Genomic DNA, 9182 nt, shown 5'->3' with positions numbered 1-9182 from the left:
TCATTTAGAAATAGAAATTAGAATAGATGGAAAAATACAGTGTTGGGAGTTACCTATCAGGAAGCAAAATGGATGTGTGTGATATCTACCCACTCTCATGGTGAGGGCCCTGCATTACACTTACTGTCTAAAGCTTACTGTGCTGAAACCTTCACAGCAAAGGTTCCAGTTTCTCATAATGACCTCTAAGTGAAAGTGAATGAGGTTTAGCTACCAGGTATGTGCTTCTGGAGCAACACACGATGGGACTTTTTTTTTTACTTTATTTTTATTTTATTTTTTGGCTGCGTTGGGTCTTTGTTGCTGCATGTGGGCTTTCTCTAGTTGCGGCAAGTGGGGGCTATTCTTCATTGTGGTGCTTTTCATTTCGGTGGCTTCTCTTGTTGCGGGGCACGGGCTCTAGGTGCACAGGCTTCAGTAGTTGTGGCTTGTGGGCTGTAGAGCACAGGCTCAGTAGTGTGGCACGTGGGCTTTGTTGCTCCACGGCATGTGGGATCTTCCCAGACCACGGATCGAACCCGTGTCCCCTGCATTGGCAGACGGATACTTAACCGCTGCGCCACCAGAGAAGCCCACAGTGGGACCTTTTAACGTTGTTTCCAAAGCTATTTTCTTTGGAATACTGTTCTGTGAGATTTGGTAGAAAAAGAATCCCATGATCAGAATGTTTGGGAAACAATGAATATTTTATCCCCATGTTATACATTTAAAATGTATATTTTTTACATCAGACATAAAATTCCTAAACAAAAACTGAAAAAACAAAACAAAAAATCCTGCTAATTTGATTAATACAAGTTTTTCACTGAACACTTGTGAATGTTTTTGAGGCACTGGCTGATACTGAACACAGTCTTGGGAAGGCTGATCTAAGGAATTAAAATTCTGTAAATTATGAGGAAAACACTTTTAGGTGAGAAGAGATGCATACGGTAGCAGGCTTCAGTATTCTGTATTTCTATTCGGGAAATTGTTCTTATTTGATCCCTTCCACCCTTGATCCTTTTTCCTTTCAGTGGACTCTGTAGTAGGGATAAAGAGAAAAATGTCATTTACTACCCTAGAAGAGCTATTTACTCTACTGTAAATACAGTGGAGGCTGGTAGAAAGTGTGTTGATAATAAGACATATTAGCTTAGGTTCTCTTGGTAGCAAATAACAAAAACTAAATCAAAGTTGGATATATGAAACCCAAGGGCAGAAATACAGCCAGGCTCAGGAAAGGTCTAGGAAGCAGCTATATCATTTCCAGTAATGTGATCGCCGAACTGCTTTTCAACAAAGGGCGTCTTCCTAAGCAAACATTCAGAATGTAGTCTAGAGATTCAAAATGAACTCTGCTGATGGTTGGAATTTAAAAAAAAAAAAAAAAAATATATATACACACACACACACATATATATACACACACACACACGCATGCATATATACGTATGATACAAAGGAAAGAAAACATATATAAGTGGATGTTTTGTTATTACAACATGCATGCCAGGCATTGGTGACCATGGGAAGTCACCCCCGTGTTTCTGAGCAAGACAGCCTAACACTCATTTTTCCATTATCACTGTTGCCCAGAGTGAACTTCTCAAAGAGATACTCCACCATTCAGACTTCCAAACCCCTCCACCCCCCATCTTGCTACTCATACTTAACCAATAGTATTTGCATGATTAATGAACATAAACATTTCAGGTGAAACTGAAGGCTCCCTTTATTTTAATCCCTGCGCAATCCCATTCCCTTCACTTGTTCCCCAGAGGCAACTGCAATCATGATTTTCAGGCTATGGTTCTATACTTTTACTATGCACATGCACCCACATTCACCAGGGACCCCTACCTCACTCCACCCCACCCCAGTCTACCCCCATATACCCACATTATTTATGAGGGGAAGACTGATTTTGTGTTTTCCAGGACCCTATGGAACACCTTCTCCCTCCCACTGTGGAGATCCTGAGCTGCATATGGTTGGGGTATGGCTGTGTTCAGAAACTCCTGGATACCTGTTTTAAAACTTAAAAAATGAGAGATTTGCCCACATGAATCAACCAGAGACCTTTATTTATTTATGAACCAATAACTTTATTGGAAGAAACGGAAAAACTGGAAGAAAAAAACTTACGTGATAAAGTCCAGGAAAAGAGAGTCCTGCACTTGTTGCAAAAAAACTTAAGTGAACTTCTTCTGCAAGGGCACTATTGCCGTCTGCATGGCAGGCACGGTGACCAGGGCTCTGGTCACCCCGTGGCTCTGGGGAAGTACAGTCCAGGCTCAGTTCTTCTTGTCGCTGTCCCTCAGGGTGAGCTTGTCAAAGAGGTACCCTGCCAGGTCGACGTCCGGGGCCCCCATCATGCTCAGGGTGGTGACATGACCCTCCAGCTCTCTGATGAACGCCACCTGCTGGCTGAGGTAGTGAATTGCCAGGAAGTGGCGCAGGTGGGGGTCGGTCTTGTCGGTGGCCAGCTGGTGCAGGTGAAGCAGGCTGTGGTTCACGAGCTTCTCCAGGAACAAGGCGCACTTCATGTCCTTGAAGCCGCTCTTCCACTTGTCACTGCCTGGCTTCCTGATGTCTTGGAAGTTGAGGCGGCCCCCGCGCTGGTTCTGCAGGCGCATCAGGCCCTGGGCCCGCCCGCTGTGCTCGTGGGAGCGGCGCAGGAAGAACCGGGTGAAGTGCTTCAAGGCCACGTCGTCGCGGTCAAGGTAAAAGGCCGCGGCCAGGCACACGAAGGAGGTGTGGAGCTCCAGGGTGAAATGGCTGTTGACGGCGGCCTCGCAGTTGGGGTGGTAGTTCTGGCGCACCTGCGAGGGCGGCGCGGGTAGCGTGGCGAGCGTGAAAGCCAAGGTGAAGGCGAAGCCGCGGGGCCCGCGGTAGCTGCATCGGAGCGCTCCCATGTGGTCGAAGAGGGCAGCCGCTCTGGGATGGACCGGAAGGCGGGTCCATTACCCGGGTTTGGGAGGGGGGAAAGGAGGTTCCGGTTCCGTTACGGGGGGTGGGGGGGATTGGGAGGGTGGATGTGCACGGAGTGCGGGGCGCGAACGCTGTGTCCCAGGTTCCATCCAGGCCTGGGTGAGGCAGGCCGACTGCGCTGAGCTTCTGGCCTAATCTTTTTTAATGTAATGTTATTCATGAATATAAGCGCAACCGTTTTGAGTTAATCACTTAAGTGATTCTTATTTGAATAATGCCTTAATGTGATTCTTTCATTAAACAGTTCTTTTGTGGTATCATTGATTATATTTACTATCACAGAGCTCTATTTGAAGTTAGCTCTCCTCAGTGACTTCAACACCCATACTAATGACACTTCTGATAGCCTCTTCACTGGGTTCCTGGACCTTATTAACTCCAGTGATCTCCACTTTTCTTTTTCTGTTTCTGGTCACGTTCACACTTGTCTGACAGCAGAGCACCACCTCCAAAGTCTCAGTGAATCTTTCCACCTCTCCAGCTTTCACTCGTTTTGAACCTTGTCTTCGCTCCTTTTGTTTTCTCTCATCTCTTAATCTTCCAGCACAGTCCTAGAAACACAGCCCCTTTCACCTGATTTACCAATTTCCTTCTTCTTGGGTAAGTGCAGACTTCTCTTTTCTTCGTCAGAAAACAAAAGGCTTAGATGCATTCTTAGAGAAAGAACTTAACTGTGTGGATGTATTTATCCCTTCCAACCTCATTTGTCCTTTCACTGCCACTCAGCAAGCATTTTTTTTAACCCCTCAATTATGTTGTATGGAATGAGCCACAGTGGTAGGAAATACCATTGATCTCAAATTATCTTTCATTCATTCATACAATAAATATTTATTGATTACTTAATATGGCCCAGGCACTGGTGTGGGATTTGGGCATATATTAGTAACAAAGAGAGACAAAGTCTGTTCCCGTGAGGTTTGTATTCTAGTGGAGAAGCAGACCAGAACAAAACAAAACAAAAAACTGCTGTTTTTCTCCCTTTATTGTCTCAAGTAAATACGTATAAAATATTACACATGTATATGATATTAAAAAGTCAATATTTTCTTAGAAGTTAAGGATATTATAGTGGAAGACATAAGACCAATCTAGGTATTTATAATTAATTAATTCAACATTAATTCAACAGCCATTTATATACAGTACTCCAAATATGTGTCATTGTTTGACTCTGGAGATACACAGAAGAATCAAACATGGTCTCTGTTCTCAAGGTACAGGAAAGAGTGATGGACTGTTTTAAGTGCTCTCAATGGTTTTAAAGTTTTTGGATAAAATAGCTGTTTTCACTTAAAGTTTTATTACCATGGCTTTGACTAATGTACTTTTTTGGGGGGGGTCTCTTTATTTCTCTTTGAAAGCTCATGCTATGCTATAATTATTGTTTATGAAGGAAGCAAAGGATCAAATATCAACTGTCACATTGTAAACTTATCTAAGCAATTTTAGAGGCATTTAATGAGTCTGTAAAGAAATAGAATAATAACAATGTCTATTTGATAAGTTGATTTTAATAATAGAATCATACATTAGAGTTGGAAAAGAACTACATGATCAGTTTTTCATTGTATTCTATGTTTGCTTAACACCAGTGTTTAGTCTTAATATAATAATAATATAATTGCAATCTTTCAAAAATTTCCTTGGAAGAGTCCATTGTAGACTTCACTGGAATAATCTATTTAAATAGAAGAAATCTTGATTTTGTAGAACATTTTCTCATTATGTCCCAAAATTATTTAATAATTAATTTATCTGGACAACTTTACTCTTCAAATATTAAAATAATACTATTGAATGGTTATATGTGTACTAAGGGGTAATAATGGTGTTTCTCAGATGTTTTATCCCTCATCATTACTTCCTAGGTTAGAAGATAATGTTAAAATACATGTTATAACTAAGAGAAACCTAAGGTTTAAAATCTAACTTTTTTAAGGGAAATCAATAAACTAGCATGAACTGGAACCTCAAATTTCCATGAAGGAAATATACATATGTATAAACAAAAACATTGCATCCAGTTTTTCTTTAATGAGGAATGTAAAGCTAAATACAAACACAGAATGAAAAAACTTCAGAGCATATCATGTTTTTAGAAAAATTTAAAATTTTATTTTTAAAATTTATTTTATTTTTAAATTTTTGGCTGCATTGGGTCTTTGTTGGACACGGGCTTTCTCTAGTTGCAGCGAGTGGGGGCTACTCTTTGTTGCAGTTTGTGGGCTTCTCATTGCAGTGGCTTCTCTTGTTATGGAGCACGGGCTCTAGGTGCGCGGGCTTCAGTAGTTGTGGCATGCAGGCTCAGTAGTTGTGGCACATGGGCTTAGTTGCTCCGCGGCATGTAGGATCTTCCCGGACCAGGGCTCGAACTCATGTTCCCTGCATTGGCAGGCGGTTTCTTAACCACTGTGCCACCAGGGAAGCCCCCCAATTTAAAAAATTTTGATAATCAAATTTTATAGTTTATAACTTGGTCTGTGCTAAGATAATGTCTTTTAAAATATCAATATAGGACTATAAGATGAAGGTTTCTTTGAAATGTTTGTGGTCAGTGTTGGTATTATGTTTGGATTCTCCAGAAAAACAGAACCAATAGAAGATACATTTGTATATTATATAAAATAAGGAATTGGCTCACGTGATTATGGAGGCTGACAAGTCTCAAAATCTGCAGTTGCCATACTTGAGACCCAGGAGAGTCCATGGTGTAGGTCCAGTCCAAAGGCCACGAGGCTCAAGACCCAGGAAATTCAAGTTGAAGGCAGGAAAAAACAATGTCCCTGCTCCAAGGCAGTCAGGCAAGAGGAGTTCCCTCTTACTCAGAGGAAGGTCAGCATTTTAATTTTATTCAGGCCTTCAAATGATTGTATGAGGCTCATCGACTTTAAGGAAAGCAATCTGCTTTACTTAGTCTACTATTTCAAATGTTAATCTCATGGAAAAACACCCTTTCAGGCACAAACAATAATATTTGACTAAATATCTGGGTACCCCCTGGCCCTTTCAAGTTGACATATAAAAATTAGCTATCACAGTATTATTCATGATAAATGCAGAGTCAACAAATAAAAATTCTCATGCTATAATCTGTTTTGACTTTCAGTTTCCTTCATGAATTTAAAAATGTTAAACAGTTACACAACTGATATTAGACAGTAAGTTCTGACTCCATGTCAATGATTAGCTCTCATTCATTCATTCAGTATATTTCTATTGAGCACCTATTATATGACAGGTATTTTATAGGTACTAACATAAAAACTTGTTCTATAAGCTCATATTTGTATTTCTTTTGTAGCTAAGTGCTAGTAAATGTTTCATATAATTCCTTCTTTGAAAATTAATACATGAAGTAGGATCAATGGTATAATCTTAAGGAAGTAGACCATAAGTAGCAGCAGTTGGTGGCTTATCTCACTTTCTGTGTTGTGTGTGTGTGTGTATACATATGTATAAATAAATCATTTAATGAGAGGTAGTGAAAAGTGATGCATCAATATTATATATCTCTGGGCTGTTCACTCTGCATTACCTCATTATTACAGATACTGGATTAAATTTGATTATTATTACCCATATTTTACAGATAAAGAAATTGTGAATTAAAGTATGTAACATGATCAAACACAGAGCTTGTAAATAGCAGAGAGTGACACTCTGAACTGGATTCCTCTCTAGGTAGTTTGGGAAGTTTGGTTGGACCATGAACTCCTTTAGAACAAAGACTGTTCAACTTGTGATGCTAAATTTCACATAGTAGGGGCTCAAAAATATAAATTAAAATATTGAGTGGCCTATTAAAAGCTTTAGTCTCATTATTTCTCCAAATTAAAAAAATGAGTGGGAGTAGATGTTGAATATATATTTAAACTGTTTCCTTTAGAAGGAAACAAAATCAGAGACACCCAATGGTGATAAATTACTATTATAATTTTACTTTAATATGCATAAACATAAAACCGGGCATAGAAATTGGTATGCTTTTATAACTGTAAACCTAACAATTTGTAAATATATGCAAATACAACTATAAAACTATTAAAATTAAAATTAAGAAATTCCAATTATGCATCAGATTATGCTTTTTGTCTTAAACAAAGCCCCTTCTTACTGAGAACATACTAGTTGACGAGATGCAAGTTTCCTTTTGAATGTGCCATGCCTGTGCCCCGATATCCATGAAACACCTCAGTTCTCTACCACCCTTCTTTACTGAAGACATGACATACTTTAGCTCATATGATGATTCATAATGTACTTCTGCTTTCAGGTAGTGGAAGTCATCATTCAAATATTGTCTGTCCATGTTCTTTTTTATTAGTTTGTGAAAAGTAATTCTGATGCAGTTTGTTGATTTCATGAAATACCATTAAAAGTCTCAGTAACTTCAATAACTGAAGAGGCTGTTCAAACTGGGAATTGAGGGGCAAGAGAGCTACTGACAGAATTTTAAGGGATAACACTCTTCCCTTTGAGTTTCATTCTATGAAACTATTTTTCACTTCCCAGTCATCACTTTAAAAGGAAATTTTAGTGTTTGCAGCTGGTAAAATGTGACTATAAGGGTCGACATGCGACAGTTGTCCTTTTTACACTAGAACATGCCAGCCTAGCAGCAGTCACACTCAGTGTGATTCAAAACCCACACGCAGGCATGGACAGTGAGTTTGTGCTGCTGCATTGAGCTATAGACAGATCAAGATAATTCTGAAAATGCTTCTAGTAATTTTTCATTTGGATGTAAACACAAGAACAGATCCATGGAATTCACAAATACAGGTAGAGAACACTGAGTTCGAATGGCATGGACACACCATATATCTAGTCAATAACTATTTAGGACCTAATATATTCCAGCTTTGTGCTAAATGCTGAATGATTGCAACAGGCGTTGACTTTAATCTCATGGGCCCTAGAGTCTGTTTCAGTTCACTATGTTCACTGACAGAATGTATATGTGATGAATGTAAAATTAGATGCTAATGAGTTGATAATAGAATATGTATATATATATTGAAATATTCATATATATTCAATAATATTTTGTTTGAAATCTTTACTACTATTGTCACAGATACAGAAATTGCTACAGACGTTCTCATACCTTTTCCTACATAGCAATTAGGTTTAGGGAAAATATTTTTGGTGGAATGGTGTTAGTCAACCTACAAATCCAGAATGTCTTGGTTGAAGGTGTAGATACTTTGTTTCACTAAAATCAAGTGTAAGTTTTTCCAAACAAGTTAGGAAAAAAATGCAAAATCCTTATAAAATGTTCCTTATGATTCCATACCTTACTATACTATTAACCCAATGTGTTAATAAGCTTATATTGAATGTAATCGTTATTCTTCATAATTTGACATGAGTAATGTGCTCTCACATTTTAATTTTCTAAACTTTTATACCATATTCTCAATGACTTATTTGCTGATTTCCTTTTTTATAAAAATATGATAATGACCTCAACCAACCACTGTTAAACTCAGCGAAAAGCACAATTTCCAAAGTAAATATTTTGTAAAGTGTTTCCTGTGTATTATTCACATTTATTACTTTTCCTCTGAGCTTTTTATATTTCAGTTCATACATGAAATATAAACAATGTCCTTTTGACTTATTTTCTTGAAGTCTTTTGCCATTTTCCAAATATATCTGAATAGCTAAGGTCAGTTAAACCTATTTAGAGTTTCAAATTTCTAGGAGATATCTGATATTTAGTAACTTTCTGCCCAAATGATTTTAAATCTCATTTATTATAAAGTGAATTAAAAGATTAGCATATATTCTTTAAATAGAAAGATTATCAACCTGCTTTTGCTAATGTAGATGGTGCTTTTAAGTTCTGATTTCATACATGACAAACAACCCATGATTAAAGGCTCATTAATAATCTGCCAAATACTGTCAGCTGTATGACTCAATTCTCCATTAGTAATGTAATCCCTTGATTTTCTTCTGCCAGAAAAGTGCTGATTCTTTGAAACCATTGGCAGTAATATGAACTTATACATTATATGTGTGTGTGTGTGTGTGTGTGTGTGTGTGTCTTGGAAGAGAGACTGAATGCCAAGACAAAACCTCGCATTCCTTTACAGGACGTGCAATGCAGATCTGTTGTGGAGTAACTGCTGGCTTTGGGAAGGAAGGTGAGGCCAAAGGCAGCCCATTAAAAAGGGAAGAGGCTGTTGGAACTGGGAATT

At 38.4% G+C, this 9182-nt stretch overlaps 1 pseudogene; it reads right to left on the bottom strand.

Annotated features, from left to right (window-relative positions):
- Window positions 1–2276: 2276 nt before the first annotated feature.
- Window positions 2277–2897, bottom strand: LOC114905767 (annotated as a pseudogene).
- Between the last annotated feature and the right edge of the window lie 6285 nt (window positions 2898–9182).

Source organism: Monodon monoceros, unplaced genomic scaffold (genome assembly GCF_005190385.1).
Source record: "Monodon monoceros isolate NGI ecotype Baffin Bay Population unplaced genomic scaffold, NGI_Narwhal_1 Super_Scaffold_22, whole genome shotgun sequence".
Classification (NCBI taxonomy): Eukaryota; Metazoa; Chordata; class Mammalia; order Artiodactyla; family Monodontidae; genus Monodon; species Monodon monoceros.
This window is presented reverse-complemented; position numbering and strand designations above follow the sequence as displayed.